General features: G+C 45.0%; 1 long non-coding RNA gene across 2 annotated transcripts; it reads right to left on the reverse strand.

Moving 5' to 3' along the window:
• Positions 1 to 5,468: 5,468 nt before the first annotated feature.
• LOC115333442 lies at positions 5,469 to 17,409 on the reverse strand. 2 transcript variants are annotated; one of them, XR_003920793.1, is made up of 4 exons: positions 17,215 to 17,409; positions 11,644 to 11,685; positions 10,505 to 10,698; positions 5,469 to 8,141 (listed from the first exon to the last, which is right to left on the reverse strand). It is a non-coding gene; the product is annotated as an uncharacterized LOC115333442 (long non-coding RNA). The 2 variants fall into 2 exon arrangements; XR_003920794.1 differs by having other exon boundaries at positions 16,871 to 17,409.
• Between the last annotated feature and the right edge of the window lie 583 nt (positions 17,410 to 17,992).

The raw sequence follows: 17,992 nt of genomic DNA on the forward strand, positions 1-17,992 counted from the left end.
AACGCAGCACTACAGGGGACCGCCCCACACTGAACTGGATAGCGGGCACGGCGTTCGACACCTGAAGCGCGTGACGGCTACCCCGAGCGCATTGCACGGTGCGATTTCACGCGCAAAGCTCCTGGTTCAAGTGCAGCGTTTTGAAAGAGGATGCGTTATGAATTGATAAGGTGTCAAATAGTTCTGACGCTGTCTGCAGAGGTAAAATCAGGACTTGTATTTATGCTCCATCCCATTATGCAACTGCAACTCCCCAGCCAACTGACACCGCATGCAAGCATAGAATCATAGAAGCATGCTCAGCTCGCAGCGGCTGGGGGTCCGAGGAAGGTGCTGGCACGTCACCTTGCTCTACACATGCCCAGATTAGATTAGTCACAGCAAATACTGAAACCTCTGGATGGTTACGGCCATTTGTCTGAACTTTATGGCACCTTCATCCTCCCATGCCCACCTCTCCAGCTTGCAGAACTGGTTAGGTATTGGTTACGTGAGAAATGGTTTGCTGGTCAAGCTGTTCCCCCATGCAGATAAGCCTTCTGCTCTCTGTATGATCACTTCATCAGCGACTCTGGTTTATCTGCATCTGCACTAGGGCCAATATTTTCCAGGTATAGTAGTGCAATCGTGACGTGTAAATTCATATCAGTTTTCCTTTCCTTGAACTTTCTATCAGTATACCAAAGGAAAGAATGGAAGATTTCACTGCCATATTTATTTAGAGAAAAGTAATTAACCTCGCAGCAGGACTGTGAATCTCAGATGAGCCAGCATCTCATTTAAATGATAGGCACAGCCTTCCTTACCTGCTAGGCTATCCAGTGGAGTGATGGCAATCACTGCATGGTGACATTCATGCAGCGTGTGCCGAGGCTCTGGGAGAGGAAGGCAATCACCTGGAGCTGCACCGGGGCTCGATTCCCACCGCCCAGTGCCTCTCAGGCAATGGTTATGAATGCTGACGATGACAGCAAAGCAGGAGCTGAGACTCAGCTCTCATAATCACGCAGCCCAAAGCAGCTTGACTGCCTACAGAAAAGGCACACTTTACAAAATCAGACACATTCGTACTGGTGTCACTTTGCAAAGGATAAGCAGATACAGAGCATTTTTAGAGCAGAAGAGCGGTGGCTCATTAGGTGTCAGAACAGCTTCCCAGTGTCCTCATAATTTGCACAAATTCTTGAATATCATTTCCTCAAACCCCTGTGATAAACTGCACCAAAGGCTGCTCTGCCTGGCAGCACCAAAAGCACAGCACGCACCTGTATTTGGGGTAGGTACAGCACAGCTGCCATCTGCCTTGCACCCAGCATTCTCCATCCTTGGCTTCCCCAGAGGCGCAGCCCCCATCCCAGTGCTGCCTGGGCAGCCAGGGAAGTGCTTTCTGTGATTTAAGTGGTCGGTGAACTGATCAGCTGCCAGATTCAGAGTAGTTTGGGATGGGAGGCATTGCTGGAGGTCGCTGATCCAATCCCTGCTCCAAGCAGGGCTCACTTCAAAGGTGGATCAGGTTGCTCAGGGCCTCTTGCGGAGTATCGGAACATCTGCAGGATCCCACAGTCTCTCTTTCTAGCGTTTGACCACATCCATTGTGAAGAAGCTTTCCCATATATCTACTTGCAATTTCTTTTGCTGCTACTTATGCCTATTGTCTTTCAGGATACACTCTTAACCTCCACAATATGTTCTGCTATTGAAAGATGAAATGTTCTACCAGGAGGTTTTTTTTTAAATGATAGGGACTAGTCATATTTTTCAAAAAAGGGGAAACAAGGAACAGTGGCAGAGGACTCATAGGATTTTTTTGTGATTACCCTCTCCTGCTATATGCGGCAGAGCAGGTTCCAGCAAAGCAGCAAGTGCAGCACAGGAGAGCCACGCACCATGCAGAACACACGTGTCAGCGGAGAGCCGGCCCGCGTTGCAAGCACTGATTTTTGCTAAAGGATAACTCAGCGTTACTTAACTCTTTAACCACTTCTACTGGTTGGCCACCCTTTGTCTTTGGTGATTGTCACTAGGCAAGGAAAACTGAATGGGATTCCTCTCCCATCCAGTCACCCCACTTTTGAGGGTCTCCCAACTTGCCAGGACTGTCATACCTGTGGTAAAGCCATGCCAGGTTTCAGCCAGGATTCATCACGCCTCAGCTTCCTCCCCAACTACCTGGTTACCTCATAGGAGGAAAAATTACCCCTTTGCAAAATGCCTCCAAAATTAAAACTCCTAAAGAGACTGCAGTGCTGCGGTACCATTTTGTAGACACCCATACGCAGTCCTCTCCCTTGTTATAATGCAGACCACCTGCTTCAGAAGATGGCTTCAGCAGGCAGGACTCCTGGCAGCACACTTACAGCTGCTTTAGCTGCCTGTTTATTCAAGATACAAAGTTCCTAGAAATAGGTTAATTACTTTCCTTTAATTACACATTATCTTATTAAATGCCAATAATAAAAGGAAATGTCTGCCCTAGAGATAAGATTATGCCACATTCATAATTCGGCTTTTTGGGACAGCAGATAAATGTCTCAGCCATTTTAAAATACAAATTTGTCATTCATGAGAGCAATAAATAATGCAAACAGGATGTGTGGTTACACTGACATTATCACCTCGTCATTGCTTAAAGGCACCCCGGGCATGAATATGCGACACTATAACCTCAGACTCTTTGATAAATTATTGCCCATCACAATCCTATCTAACACAGGGGAATGGATGAGCACTGGAAGGATTTTATGGTTGCAGTTGCAGTACTTTGCGGCTGTAATACAATTACTGGAGTTACTGCTGAAGCAGTGAGGGATGCTGGAAAGTAAGGGAAAGTCTGCATCCTCCTGGGAGGTAATGTGTAAAGAAACCTTAACAAGTATACCCTGTGGGGGATTTCCTACCCTGCAAGTATTTAAACTGCTAATTAATTCCTATTAAAACAAGGTCTTTTGTGTACATCAAAAAATGGTGCCTGAGGCTTTGAGCCTGCAGTGGGATCTCCTAGGACTTTGCACCAGCTGAGGCTGGCAGGCTTGGCTGAGACAGTATGAAGTGCTGATGAGTCCTTTAATGGCCTCCATTTCAGGGTCAGAGCACCATGCTCATGTCCATGGCTTAAGTCCATTCCCAGGGATGATACAACCACCAGAAAACTAGAGAGCACAAAAGCAACCAGCCTCCAGGCACAAATAAATTATGCATGTCTATGCTCAACCCTTACTTTGCGTGTGCAGTAATACACGGTTCAAGATTAGCCACCACAGTTACGCATAAAACCGTTGCTTTTAACACCATGCTTCCTTGAAAACAGGGAAAAAGTTAGAGAGAACCCATGCTCTCAGATCATTCATGAAAAAACAGAGGCTGACAAAGGAGGCTCAGAGGCCAGAGAGCTCCGGGTAAACCAGGACCATGCTGTGAAAGATCAGGTTACTGGTACCCTGCCGGGATGTGATGCTTGTTTTGTGGAGAGGTTCCTCTTGCCATCCCTCCTCTCCCTGGGAGGACACCTTTAATTTTATACACTGACAGCTGTTTCCTTGCATATTTTTTTTTTTATTTCTCTTTTATTGCCCTGTAAAAGGCACCGACTGACAATGAGGTTGTCTTTTACTGACGCAGTATGGGGCTGGCAAGCCCCTGCGTTGGACCAGCCCGGTTTGTTCCTGTGGACGCTGCGTGATGTTACGCGGCACAAATGCTCCGGCAGCTCCATCAGAGACGGTGGGAGCTGGGATGTCTCACCCCCAGCCATGCCAGGGGAGGGATTTGAGAAAGGATTAGCGTTCCTGCCCTGTTAAACCCAGATGCAAGATAACGAAGCAGCTGCTGTGCCGAGTTTTCAGGCAAGTGCCACCGATGCAACCCTGTGCCCGAGGTAGGATCGGAAATCCCAGCGGGCAGAGACAGACAGACAGGCACTGTAGGTCACAGCAGACCCCCGTGGGGGTCAGGGGGGCTGTCGGGACCCCAGAGCAAGACCTGTGCCCCAAAATGCCCTGCCCAGCAGTGTCACAAGGCAGCTGACGCTGAACCGGGCGAAGAAGGTGGTTTAGGAGCTTGGCTGCCTCTTCTATCGCCCAGCCCTGGTGGGAGCTGGCCTCACCCCGTCACTGCCCGAGCAAACGAATCTTCACGAATAGCCTAAACTCATCAGCCAGAAAGTGTTCCCAGGCTAATCGCACCCTTGTGCGACTCAATTCAACCTAACACTGCCCTCTTGTGCTTCGACACATAAGGGGCCTTTGCTGTTGGGTGGGGGTTTTTTCATTTTTTTAATTGGAGGGAGGGGCAATCTACTAAACCAGTTTTCCCCAGTTGTTTGTAAAGCAATGCCCATGGTATTTCATCCCAAGAGGTCAAAACGTTTCCATTTCCCGTCATTCTCTAGGCATGGGTGTCCTGCCACAGCCTGGGCTACCCATCCACCCCGGGCAGGGAAATTAGAAAGATGGGTGAAGGTAAATAAAATCAAAAGGAAAATAACAATATAACCACAACTCAATGTGGAGGGACAATGGAAAAGATAACAAACAGAAAACTGCACTATTATGAAAGTACTTTTCCTCACACAGGCTGTGTTAAACCTTTTTAAAGTACTGGTTAATGGCAGGAATCAGCATTTAATTAATAATCTGTTAAAATTTAGTTCTGTAGAACCACATATCCCATGCATAAAAAAAATCAATCCATCATGATTAATGTTTTCACCTAGAAATAACTACAGCCAGCTCAGTAATCATGGGCAATAGCATGTCTGGGGCTACAGGCTTTCCCTCCACACAGTCTCCAGCAGACTACAGGGAGTAAATTTGCAAGAGACACATTTAGTGGTCTATTATCCCATGAGGCCTAATGGGCAACAAAGCATTTCTGCTGGGGATAAAGATCTCAGTAATCCTGCTGCACCTTTGAGAAGACATCCCATCCCTGAAGTCACCCACTGCTTCACCCACTTGAAGGACGCTGACCGAGGCGATCTTGGCCCTTGATGGCCCAGTTACAGCTGCTGTGCACCCAAGGCAACCCACTGCCCTCCCTCCCAGGCTCCTGAAACAGAGCTGGAATCGATGGGACAGCCCGTGGAGAGGCTGCAGAAGTGCAAAGGCGCAGCAGCATGCACCGTCACACAGTCTGCACTGCAGGGTCTCTCCCTGTGCTTTACACCACCATTCAAATGGCTGCAAATATCACCTCCGTCTTCGGCAGAAGGGACATAGATCAGGTCTGATTTTATTTCACTATTTATCAGACCTGCCTTGGACAGCACTTAATACCTGACAGAAATGGGCATTTAAAAACCTTATTTTTAAAAATCAGTGGATGCAATGCAGTAACCGTAGCATTCAAGCAGAAAGGCATTAGGAGCTCACTGGGGGCGGAAGGAATGATGCTCACAGAGGGGAAAGAAAACCTGATAATGGCACAAGGGAAAAGGTGCTTTTCTGGCACAATACTGGTTGTTTCTTGGGTATTGTTATTTAATGGATTACTCGCATAAACAGAAGAGAAAAAAATGGAAAGAAAATAAAATAAGTGCCAAGATACAGACATGGGCATCCTGCATCATTTTCTAATTGATTTTAGAACAGTCTGTCCCTAGCCAGCTGCACACTCAGGCATGTATATAACTCTGTGTGTTTTCACGCCATAATCTCTAACGTGCTTAAGTACGTGCTTACCTGCTGTGCAGAGCAAGGCTGCCTATGTGGACCTGCACAAATGTTTTCTTAAGTTGAAACCTTTGTCCCTGGGTCCTTTGAAGAAGTCTCCAGGGCATAAACATTCATTCAGGAGGGGAAAGGACTGTAAGAGCACTTCAATCAACGGCCTATGAAATATGTAATCACTGAAGCCACACCAGCTTATGCTGGCTGAAACAGGGATGAAGCTCATTTGCTACAGTACAGAGCTATGGGGGGGGGGGGGAGAAACCACCCGTCTAAAGTGGATTCAAAATCCAGCTCTTTGCACCTCTCTGGCTGTGATAGCAGAGCTGACAGTGGATGATCACAACAGCCATCCTCCCTTGCCATCGAGGCAGGTCGTTACTGCTGTTTGCCCCAGCGCTTGCGAGACCTGTTCACGATTTTTTGGCTGGCAAGAAGAGGACAGCAGTCTTCCTTGGCATCACTCAAATTAAATATTGAAAATGTTTATGTTAGGGAGAGACGTGGCTGAGGATTTGGGAAGCTCTTCAGACATTATTAAAATGCACTAAGTGGTTTACTGGCAATTACCTACTATTGTCACCAACTGAGGCTGGATCTGGTATGTCAGAAACTCCTGCATGCATTTTTCTAAATAAAACCTAGATAAGAGAAGACGACACACATTTTTTGACCAGAAAATTTGACATTTCGGTGTCGACGTCTCCTACTAAGTATTTATAATAAAACTTCCCAGGAAAGACAGACAAATTATGTTGTGAAGCTTTTACTGGGCAGAGTTTAAGGTGTCCTTGTGTGAACTGATTTAAAACTTCTGCATTCTTCTTTTTCTACCAGCCAGAAGCAGAAATTCCTTCCAGAGTTACCAGAACTCTTATGATACCAGCAAGACTGATTCTTCTGATAAACCAGTTAAAGCAAAATACAGCGTCGGATGAGAATACAGGAGAGTGACCTGCCTGACTGAGATTTAGTCCCAATAAAACCGATGACATATTGAAGGGCTGTTGAAGCCCTGACTAATGTTGTATTTTCTTTCCCAGCTGAGGGTGTCTTGATGTCAAAACCTGTACTGTGGGGGTTTGTGGATCCTCAGCTGCTAGAAAGAGGTTTTCAGCAGCAATCCCCTGGAATGCTTCCCATTACCTGCTGCTGTCTCCAGCTAGCGATAACTCTTAAGAGTTTGTTTCAGATCTTGAACTTACTGCCATAAGAGTAGCATTCATCAGCTCAGGGCTTGAGTCTGTAATGTATTTTTCCTGAGGCTACACCTTAAGGCAATCTAGAAATGGAAGGGAGTGAGGCTACACACTTATTAAATATGGTAGGGTTTTTTTACTCAATGAAGTTTAAAAAAAAAAAAATCCACCAGAAATCTAACTTGTGCTCCATTGCCTACACCAAGTGCTTATATTTTTTCCAAGTGCGTGTGAGATCTTGGCCAACAGTGGGGACTGTGAGAAAACATTGAGAAGCCAGTACAAGGGGCAAAAATTGTTATTATTGCCCAAAGTGGATTTACTCTGGAAATGAGAAATATGTTTACAAGCATCCTGGGCTGGACCCACTTCTGATTCAGCTTTGCAAATAGGTAGTTTTAATATAAAGACTGTTCCATCTATAAAGGGGTTTTATGATGTGCTTGCTTATGGCTGCAGGGGATGGGATTCGCTGACCCCTGAGGGCCCTCGCTGGTGCAACGCTCTAACTTTCGACACTGTTAAAGTTTCCTTGTTCACCTGACGGCGAAGAAATACACATTAATCGCCAGTCCTTCCAACGGATTCTGCAGCTCCATCTTCTGAGGTCTCAGACCCGTCGTCAGCACTGGATTGGTTTTGTGCTCAGGAGCCCGTGAAGGTTTTCCTTATTAAATGTCTTGGCAGAGAGTGCGAGTGTGGGAGCCCTGCGGCTTTGCAGGAGCTGGGGATGCTGAGATGGGGATCAGCCCCTCGCTGCACCGCAGGGTGGTGTCCACCGCGTCGCTCTGGGGACCGCGGCATCCCACAGCACGGATCAGGCCAGGGAGGATACATCGCTTCTTTCCCTTGGCACACAGAGAGAAACAACAACGAAGCCAGGCAAGTAATACGGTGCAAAGGCCTATCTAAACTGAATTGTTCTTCTCGGGAAAAAAAAAAAAAAGAGAAAGGGGGTATCTTCCTACAGCCAGCCTTCGCCAAGCGTCGTGAGGAAAAACTAGCAAGAGAAATCCATCTGTAAAGCCTTGATGGCTAAGAAGAAAGATTTTTACACATGCCAACTCCACCGTGGCCACATTTATAGGAATTTAAAGTGTTACTATGTGACAACAGAAATAGCTATATGTTGGCAGACCTGTTTTTTAATGTGTTAAAGGGTCATTAATCATTTCCTACTGTTCCAACAGTCAGATGTACTTGATATCTTCATTTACTTGTAACGTTCATACCAGCTCCTCAGCTATCTTCATTTCCTTGGAAACAGCTGTTTTGCCTGTTAAAGAAAACAAAGTAATATATTTAAAAAAAAAAAAAAAAAAAAAAGAGAGAAAGTGGAAATACAATAAAGGCAAACACAAAAACTTGAAGGTTCTCGGTAAATACAGACCTCTATTACATATGTGCAATCAATAAGGTCACTTGTGTAGTAACTCATAACAAAGTACACTTGACAATGTGTTATTTTTCTGCTGGAGAATATAATGTGAGGCTGAGCATGCTAATGACTTTTGGAAACGGGCAATGACAAAGATTGATTAATATCAGTTGACAGCTTGTTCCACAGCTCCGAAGCAGGAATAGCAATGATTGATTTGCCAAAATGTGGGGCACAGGCTTTAGATAATAGAAGGGCTACATCTGAGCTCAATCTGGTTTCAGAAACATGATTTAAGGGCCAAATGTTTAACAGTAGTTAAAAGCTTAAAGGAAAAGACAGAAGCGTAGCCATATTTTCAAAAGGCCCCTAATTTTAATGAATTTTTTCAATGTCTAAGTACCTTCACAAACCTGAACCTGTAGACTGTTGAGTTTAGGACCAGAAAGCCTACACAAAATGCAGAAACAAAAGAAAACAAGGCGGGGGGAGGGGGGAGCCAGCTTAGTTGTTTTCTAAAAATCAGAGAGAGAGAGAGAGACATCATCAACATCTTAAAGCAGCAGGTTTCAATGATGAAACCCTCACCTAATGTCAACTAGCGAGGAGTCACTTTCTGTGATAATAAGGAACAAGGTGAATGAAGAGCCACAACAGTTTGCAGGGCTGCATGCTCCCTACCCAGGCTGCTAGGGCAATGTAAGAGGAACATTGCACCCCAGGCCAACAGGGATCCCCACATTTTTAGGAAATTGCATATTTGACAGAACATGCTCCCCCTGGGAATAACAGGGAAGGAGAAGCAATCCCATCCTCACTTTGTGGGGGCTGAGGGATGGGAAGTCCTGCTGAAAGCTTGACCCATTCTTCCCCTTTCCTCTTACACTAATGAGTTCAGCTTTTCACCAAGCGCAGCACAGCCCCAGTGCCTTGAGCCTTAGAAAAGCCAGACCAATAAGCAAATATCTATACTCATGCTCCATTTATAACGATTTTGTCCATCGCAGCATGTAAGAGAGAGCAGGAGAGAAGGATGGAGAATTTCATGACAGATGTCCACCAAAGGGCTAGTCTTCATTAGGGATGTGGTCATGTGTGAAGCGCTGAGTTAGCTGACACGATGCTGGCTGTTCTGCTTAGACCAGGCCGAACTGCAGCCGGCACTATGTCAGCTAATTGTGATTAAACCTCTCTGCTAATCAAAGCTGAGCCTCTACAACGATTCCATCACCCGCCTCAGACTGCTGCAGCCACCGCCTTTGCAGTGTAACGCACCATCTCAGTTGTATCTCACAACATGACAGACTGAAAGCTGTACAGTGCAGACCTAATTAGGAAAAGAAGGTGTTAAGATAAACAACAAAATGCAAGCGTCTTCACAGAGCACAGAATCTGTGAAAAAGTGGACAAGCATTTGACTAGGGGAGCTTGGGGGTTTCCCGGGCTTCATTCCAAAATGCATCTTTTAAATACAAATGGTGTTATGTTATTATGTTATTTTTCATAGTGAAGCTCATGGAGAAACCAGCAGGCTTCCGAGGAACTGAGGATCGGAGCGTCCCTTTCCACTCAGGCTTTTCTGGCAGGGTCTGGGTTTGGGGATTTATGACTTTTTGAATTACGTGACATTTATCAAGATGCTTCCAAAAAGAAATATAAGACCCTCCTCCTCTGAGGTCAGCTCATTTATAAATCAGTAGTATCTACAACTGACAGATTTTCCTTAATAAAGTGTTCATGGTGTGCAATGATAAGCCAACTTTTTAAGCCCAGCCACCGTTAACTAGTAAAGCCTGCAAAGAAACCTCCGTCCTGGGTAAGTTGTCCCTTAGATAGGCCTCTGTTGATCGTGCACTAAAGAATTGATGTGCCTGTTGCTGGGGACAGGTTACTGACATAAAGAACTCCTTTGCAGCAGTAGCTGTGCCAGAAATGAGGATGGGGGGCAGACTGGCAGCAGTACAACATTTTTATTGGTTGGGTGATACTCATCTCGCCTTCCTTTGGTCATCTCAAAGTCAGGCATGGGAGGCTGAAATAAGTTATCAAAAGGCTCTTTCTGCCACCTGTGGATAAAGGCAGGTGTCCTCAAAGGGGCTTTGTTTCTCCTACCCTGGACACCTCATTTAATTGTGCTAGTGGACATAGCATTTATGAAAGGAAGAATTTGAGAAAACCTATACAGTGAATTATAGTTGTAACACTTGTGCCAAAAAGCAGTCCTTTTGTAAAGCATAATCCGTAAAGCCAAATGTGGTTACCAGCTCCAAGTACTCAAATCAGTTCAACCAAGAGATGAGGGGTGTGACCCACCGAGGGCTCTGCAGGAGATGGGTCTTTTCTCCCAGAGCCTGTCCTGAGGTCTCCCTGGCTCCAGTGCATGTGTTTGCAGGTGCATTTGCGATACAGAGCCTTCCCTTGTGTGCATCAGCTGTTGGCTCTGGTATTACCCCACCTGCATGGAAAAATATGTGATGACATTTGCTGTCTTTCTTGGTTTTTAATATCTTTCCACAGGATCAGAGGCCTTGGTGATTGAGGAAGCAGCATGATGGGCAGATACTGAAACAGAAGCCACTGATACTGCTTGTACTTCTGACCTGAGTAATTAGTCACAATTCAGACCCTTGGAAGTTATTTCATTTAAGGGGAAGTTGATGGGTCAGGTAGCTCCACTGCGGTGACAACCACATGAAGTCCAGCTTTTTAAGAAAAAAAACCAAGGATCAAACCACTGAAAATTAGCCCCTCCTCATGGCTCCAAAGCCCTTTCTAAGCTCCCCTCAACACACACCATTTCTAGGTTCAGTGCCTCTTTCTCTCTTCTGCAAATCCACTCATATACTACTTAGCAAAAGAGCATCCACCCAAGCTCTGGGCTTTCAAAGTCCTAAAAAATACTCATTTGGTTTTGTTTGGTTTGGGTTGGTTTTTTTTTTTTTTTGAGGGGGGGGAGCAGGAGCAGGTCCTCACTGTCTCTTACAGCTGCCATATGAATGGTGGTGGTTAAACCCATTAGTCTTGATAGGGTCCAGCTCAAATCAGAGTAACATTGTACAGTGCATCGCTGAAAAAAGAGCCCTGACCATAGAAGGGTTTAGTACTGAAATCATGCTTTTTAGGACTTTGTGAGCCATCCCTCAAGTGAACTTTCCCTTAGAAATCAATAGAATTGATTCTGTTTATGCTGGACACTTTTCCTGTGGCTGCATCATGGTTGCTAATTGACAGGTCAAAATCTGTACATGGAGTTTGGTAGAGAATACCTTAAAAGTTTATATTTAAGGGACAAAGTTAAGTGATTATAGGTGTCACTCTAACATTTAATACCAGAAGCAATCACAAACAGTTTTTAATATTTGAGTTCACAATGAAAAGCTACAGCACAAAGAACACTTACACCCTGCTGCCATAAAGCTCTTCAAGGCTCCGTTTCCCTGCTCTGAAATGAAAAGATGAGAAAGGTCAGGGAGAACATCAATTAAGTTGTTTTTCTAGACTAGCTACAAGTTTTAAGACTTCAGGAGAACTTTCGCTTTTATTCCCATTTCCCATTGGGAGGAGTATTAGTGTGTTTTTTGCTAGAAGTGGTGACTAAATCAAAATGTTTATCTTCACCACTAGTATCTAATCGAAGTCTACAAACAGAAGCCTGATATCTAATCAAAAAGTTTGTTAGTTTCTACAAAATATACATGAAAGCATTTTGTATGGTAGAAGCCAGTTAAGACCTCATCTGAGAGTTATGCTGTGGTTTGCTTTCATGTACCAAAGGGCATAAAGTTCCTGTTAATGGAGAAATAAGAACAATTATCTTTGGAGCGAGTCAAGTTTGAAATACCTCTGAACTATACAAAAATGACGTTTTAGCACCTTGTGTCCTTATAAGACATTTGTGAACTCAGACTCTGGCTTTCAAGATAAAAGGAAAGAGCTGACCTTTGACAGCCTCTGGTGATAGTATCCCATATGAATGATTTAACTGTAAGATTAACCAATGTAATGAAGTGTTTTAACTATCGTTTAAGGTATACTTACTGTGATGTACAGTATGCTTTGCAAATGCTTATGTGAATAATGTCAATCAGTTCTTCATGTAAGTGATGACTGTTGTCCTGCCCTATTGACTGAGAGGAGAAACCCAGGAAGTTCCTGAGGACAAGAAAAATGTGATTTTACCTCCGAGAGGCTGAGGAAGATCCAGCGGCCACTGCAGACAAATGAAAGCAGAAGACCTGCAGGGAACCTTGGTGGTTTCAGAATGAACAAAGTTGATGATTGTTAATTTACTTTATGGTCAAGACACTCAACCGGATTCTTAAAACCAGCTCATCAGGCTTAATGCTAAGGAAATGTTACAAACAGCAGGAAAAGAGTGTATAACGCTGCAGTAGAAGTCACCCATGGTAGTTATCACCAACACAAGCTGTGTGGTGCTGTATGGATGGGGCAACCTTATAAACAGATCAGCCATTTATCGAAACCCAGCATTCTTCTGTAGCCCTCCATACACCTTCTGGGTCAGCACTCAGAGGAGGTGTGAAGCATCACTACAACCTAACCCGTGATGTACATTAAATGACGTGCACTGAAGTTTGGTAGGTACTCAAGTACTCCTGTTAAAGGGCCCTTGGAGGGACTCCTCCAGGAGAGAACTTGGCCTGCTGGGCACTGGGCACAGAGTTCTGATGGAGAGAGAAGTTATCCTGAGGAATGAGCAAATAAGACAGCTCCTTTTTAAAAATAAACATGTCTCTGTAGAACAGCTTGACACACAGACTCACATATTTATGTGTATAAATAGTCAATGCCTAAGCTCGTTTTGGACTCTGCTGTCTCATATACATTTTTATGAAGTGGTTGTCAAGCTGGGAAATAGGAAGGGTGAGGAGAAAGGGAAGGCATTTCCTGGGAACTGCTAGAAGCACAGTCAAGGATATGCCTGAAAAAAGTCCAAGAGGTGAGGCAGGGGTAACCAACATAGTGCTGGGGCTGGAAACATCTGGCCAAGAGGAGGAGGAAGGAGGGGATAGACTGGGCAGAGACCATGGCTGCTGGGAGCTCCTCAGCACTGCTGCCCGCTGCCCAGGACCCTGCTGAGTGTTGGCTGCTCCTCTCTTTCTCTTCTCTTCCTACTCCATGTACTCCTGTTATTCCACTCCTCCTTTCTGCCTCTCTGCTCGAGCCCCAGGGGCTCCGCCAGGGTATACGGGCTTCCCAGCAGCATCCCATTCAGATGCATGAAACAGGCACACACATGTGTCAATTATATAGCACTGAATCAGAGGGGACGGAAGCTCAAAGCAAAGACTTTGTGAGGAGCATCAACAGAGGGCCCAGGGTCCGCTGCAGCGAGCCCCCGTGCCCCAAGCAGGAAGGATGCCACTGAACAGAGAGAGGATGCCTCTGGGTGATAGGTTCTTGCAAACATTTTGTTACGAACCTTGTGTTATCTGGGGGTTTTGAGCTTTTCAATTCAGGCGATCACAAGAAAAACCCTTAACTTCAAGAAAAAATAAAATTCCTGCTTCTTACGGTGCCAGAAGCAGCTTTAAATTTGGATCTAGGAGTCCAAAACCCACAGAAAATACACTCAAAAGAAACCCAAAGCTATCTGAATTTTATCTCACAAAGTCAACGCTTTTCATGATTTCCTGCGATTGTGCTCAAGATTTTGGCAACCCAGGACTGGGGGTTTATTTTCTCTCATTTCCTAGCCTCAGGGAATTACTTAAAGAAACTCTATGATGGCATTTCTATAACAGGGAACAAACCAGGGCTGGTCTGGCTAGGCAGCTGTGCCTCCCCCATTCCCTGATATCTTCCACCTGGCTGAGTAATTACCATCCTGCATTGCCTCTTGTTCAGAGGATGAGTTATTCCCTCACCGGTTAACAAGGTAAAATCAACTTTCCTCACAAATCCCATTATCTCCTGGAAGATCTTCTCGGAATGCAAATCAACAAGTTCAGCAGACAGGAGCCCAACAGCAACCCGCAGCCTCAATTCAAATTACCTCCAGGCTGCAGGATGACACAATCTGGATTACTGAGAATTACCTGGGCAGAGCAGTGACTCTGCCTCTTATGAGTTCTTGTTCCTCAGATCAAAGAGGTTTGATGGGCATTTAATTAAAAGATAAAGTAGCCAGCCTTAAAACACCAGACTAACCTTTCAAGCATACAACTCAAGTTACAATTAAAGAATGACTGTAATTGTCAGATTTTTGGACTTCACTGGCAATACACTCCATCATTAAGGGATAAATTGACTGTCGGGAGCAATGCCCACCTTGCTTTTTAATGCTGTCATAGGGCAGGCTGGTTCAGGTGGTGAGAGCTCACATGCAGTGTTGGGAGTCTCTTGTTCCCCCAAATCCAGGGAGATTCCCGGATGAAATCATAGCTGCTCTTTTCTTCTTCCAGGACTGCACCAGAGGTGTGCTGGTCCCAAAAGAAGCCATCCTCACTCTTCCATACACGTACTTTCTTGATGGGGCGTTACACTTCCCCTTGCCTTGGGGAAGAGCAGCCAAGGAGAAAAGCTTATTTAGAAGATGTATGCATGAACACTGGGGGTGCTGTTAAGAGTGTGCTATGAAACGTGACAAAGAAAGTAACTTCAATATTATCTGCACCAGGTTTTCTTTTCCCCAGCACAGTGATGTAACTATTCCCTCACTGTGCAATGCTGGCTGAGACAAGGTGCTGGCAGTTTTTAAAGGCAGTTAGCGTGATCAGCTTCTGTTTCCTCCATCACACACAGTGATTGTTGATATTCGCTGGTTTATCTCATAGGAAAACCGCAGTGCCTTGTCACAGCTACACAACAGGACAGCAGTCTTGCATGTTAACACCCAGCAGAAACACACTTTTCTTAAAGAGAGACACAAGTTGCACAGGGAAACGAAGCAACTTCTACCAGCACAGCTGATTCAGTAGGAAAAAACCAGATTGACCCTTGGGTGCAGAAGCCCCTGAGATTTGCTTCAGCAGTGGGGTCTTATCCGAAATAGCACGGTTTGAGAAGTGTTTCAAACCAACATAGAAGCCAAAGTCAGCCTGCTGCCTTCTCTCACGTGCGCACAACCATTGCCTCGGAGCCCAAGAAACCGAGGTAACGAACTCACGTAACACAGCACAAAGCCAAACACCTTGTTAAGCAGTGCCAGAGGAGGACACCAGTGGTCCCCATGCCCCCCAGCCCTATGTGCCAAGTCCTTGCTCCAGCATTTTGCTGATCACCTCAATTGCATTTTTCACATATTTGATGCTTTCTCCAGTGCATCCTCTTACTCCATCCCTGTGTATATTTACAGTCTGCTCTGAGGATGATTTACATTAAACCCCCAGTGTTAACACAGTGAAACCTTTTGCATGGAAAAGTCCAGAGCCATAAAACATTTACAACATAACAAAAATGGTTTCCTAAATCTCTGGCTTACTTCAAGATACAGAAGAGGCTATTATTTTCACTTTGCCCTCTGGATCTGGTTTTTGCTCCTTTTCTCTGGCTGAATAGCATTGTAATCCTGGAGGAATGAGTCATTATCCAGCCTTGATAAGAAGGGCAGAACCACTCCCCGAGCATGTAGAATTGAAGTCCCATTTGATACAGGAGCTGTGATATTCTTCATATGTTTGTTTCAGTAATGAAATGTTTCAAAAATATTAAAGGATCTAAAGATGTTAAAATGTCTGGATGCTGGCAAGCTCTTTGATAAGTTAATTTTGCATTCAAAACCAATAAAGCATTGGACAAAGTGACACAGGGTTTGGATTTACCCTGGATAATTCCTTTGCTGTAAGACATTTAAATTAAATCAGTTAAATTCTGACTGCGCTTAGTCATTGGGATGTCAGTGCTAACACACCATGTTAATTGGAGCAACACTGAAGAATATTTTGACTTTAATTTAGCAAAAGATGTATCAGCTTAACTGTAACCAACAAGCAACACATTCATGCTGCAAAAGCGAATTTAAGGGCTCATTCTGAAAAATAACGCTAGCTAACAAGAGGCTACAAGTCAAAAAAGCCACGGGGGAAAATGAACCAGGAATTTGTGGGAAGGGAAGAGAAAGAGCAACAGGGAGAGGGTGTCTGCAGAGCCCCGGTTACGCACAGGGCTATCTTGCTGCTCTCAGACCCGAGGTGCTCCAGCCCCTCAGAGGTATTTACAATGCGAGCCCTTCTGAAGGTGGGATTTCCCTTGGTGAGTAACCACCCTGCAGGATGGTACCCAAGCTACAGAGGGCAATATTTTGCATTTAGAGGAGGAAGAGATTAGAGACACTATCCAGACTACTGTGCAGTGAAGATAGATCTGCTTTGAGCAGGCACTCGATTCAGAATGAAACTTAATGGAAGGCGGGAGATTTACTTGAAGTTTGTCTCCAATCCAGTCATGTCATTTTAGGTAGTGGAAGCTATTTAAAAAGCAAGTAATCTTGTTCGGGAAGATACATGCAGCCCTATAAAGCTGCTTTATCTCCATACTGCTATTGCCACACAGAGCAGACTTAACTACATTAAAACTGTTCAAAAAGTTGCCAGCAAATTGGCTGTCTTGCTTACAACAATATTAATGTATTTGTTTCCCTTGAAAACTTCTGTCTGTCTTCTCACTGAAAGGAACTGAGCATATTCCCTTCTCTTGCAGCTCAGTACAATGTCACCCTCCCAAAGGATGGCCAGGCAAGAAAGACATTGGGCAGATTGTGTTTTCCAACCTTCAAGCAAAATCTTCCAGAGATGGTCCTTCCCCCGAACGTTTCCCTGAATTTTGCAAAGTACTTCCAGCGTAATCATGCTGTGCATAAACCTGGCGCAGCTCGGATAATCCCTGCACACAAACTATCAGAGAGCACAGACCGTGCTTTCGTAGTGTCATTAGCATTTCCTTCCCCAGTCAAATCCGACACCAGTTACACAAACAGAAAACTGCTCTTTCCCCTCTTCATAGCACTTACTCTGGGCCAGGTTTGGCAGAGATGCAGAAGGCGGCAGCAGAATAGATGGATGAAAACTGCATCAGGAGCTCCCCTTAGCACTCAGCAAGTTATTCACCGGAGAGAGTTTATGGATTGCATTGAAGAAGGTTGTTTTTATAAGCATCCCAGTACCAAAATACTAATTTATTTTTAACTTTCTGAGTAGGATGAAGGGTGATCAGATCCAAACAGCAACTATGAATTTTTAGTCCATTTAAAGTGCTAAAGCCCTGGGGCCTGTGGGTACTGCAATCGTTAGCAGAGCTGCGAGTAATCAATCGCGCTCTCTCTCCGTTTACGCAAGTGGAGCTGATTGATTACTCACTGCTAACATGATTGCCAACGCTGCAAACATTTTTCTCTGGACAGTTCTCCAAAGCAGCCAGGGTCTGAGGCTAACAAGCACTCTGCCGGGGGGAGGGTAGAAAAGCCGGGCAGCAATTTTTAGGTTGTTTAGGTTAACGTTGTAACTGCGATGTTCAAGTGGTCTGAGACTCTTGAAGCCCCCAGAGCCTTTGCGTGGTATAAGGCACAATCGAGGTCTCGTGGCCAACACACCACACCTTCAGCGGAGAGAAACGAACCGTCCCTTCCTTCCACGTGGCATTTCCAGGGATGTCCTGCCCGTATGTTTTGTAAGGAGGCAGAGAGGGTTTGCTGTCTGATCCTCACCCTGCCCAAGGGAGCAGGAGGCAATTCCCCCTTCCCTCTTTGTTTAAACCTTCCCATCAAAAGCACTCTTAAAGAAATCGTTTAC

The sequence above is a fragment of the Aquila chrysaetos genome, chromosome 20 (assembly GCF_900496995.4).
Source record: "Aquila chrysaetos chrysaetos chromosome 20, bAquChr1.4, whole genome shotgun sequence".
NCBI lineage: Eukaryota > Metazoa > Chordata > Aves > Accipitriformes > Accipitridae > Aquila > Aquila chrysaetos.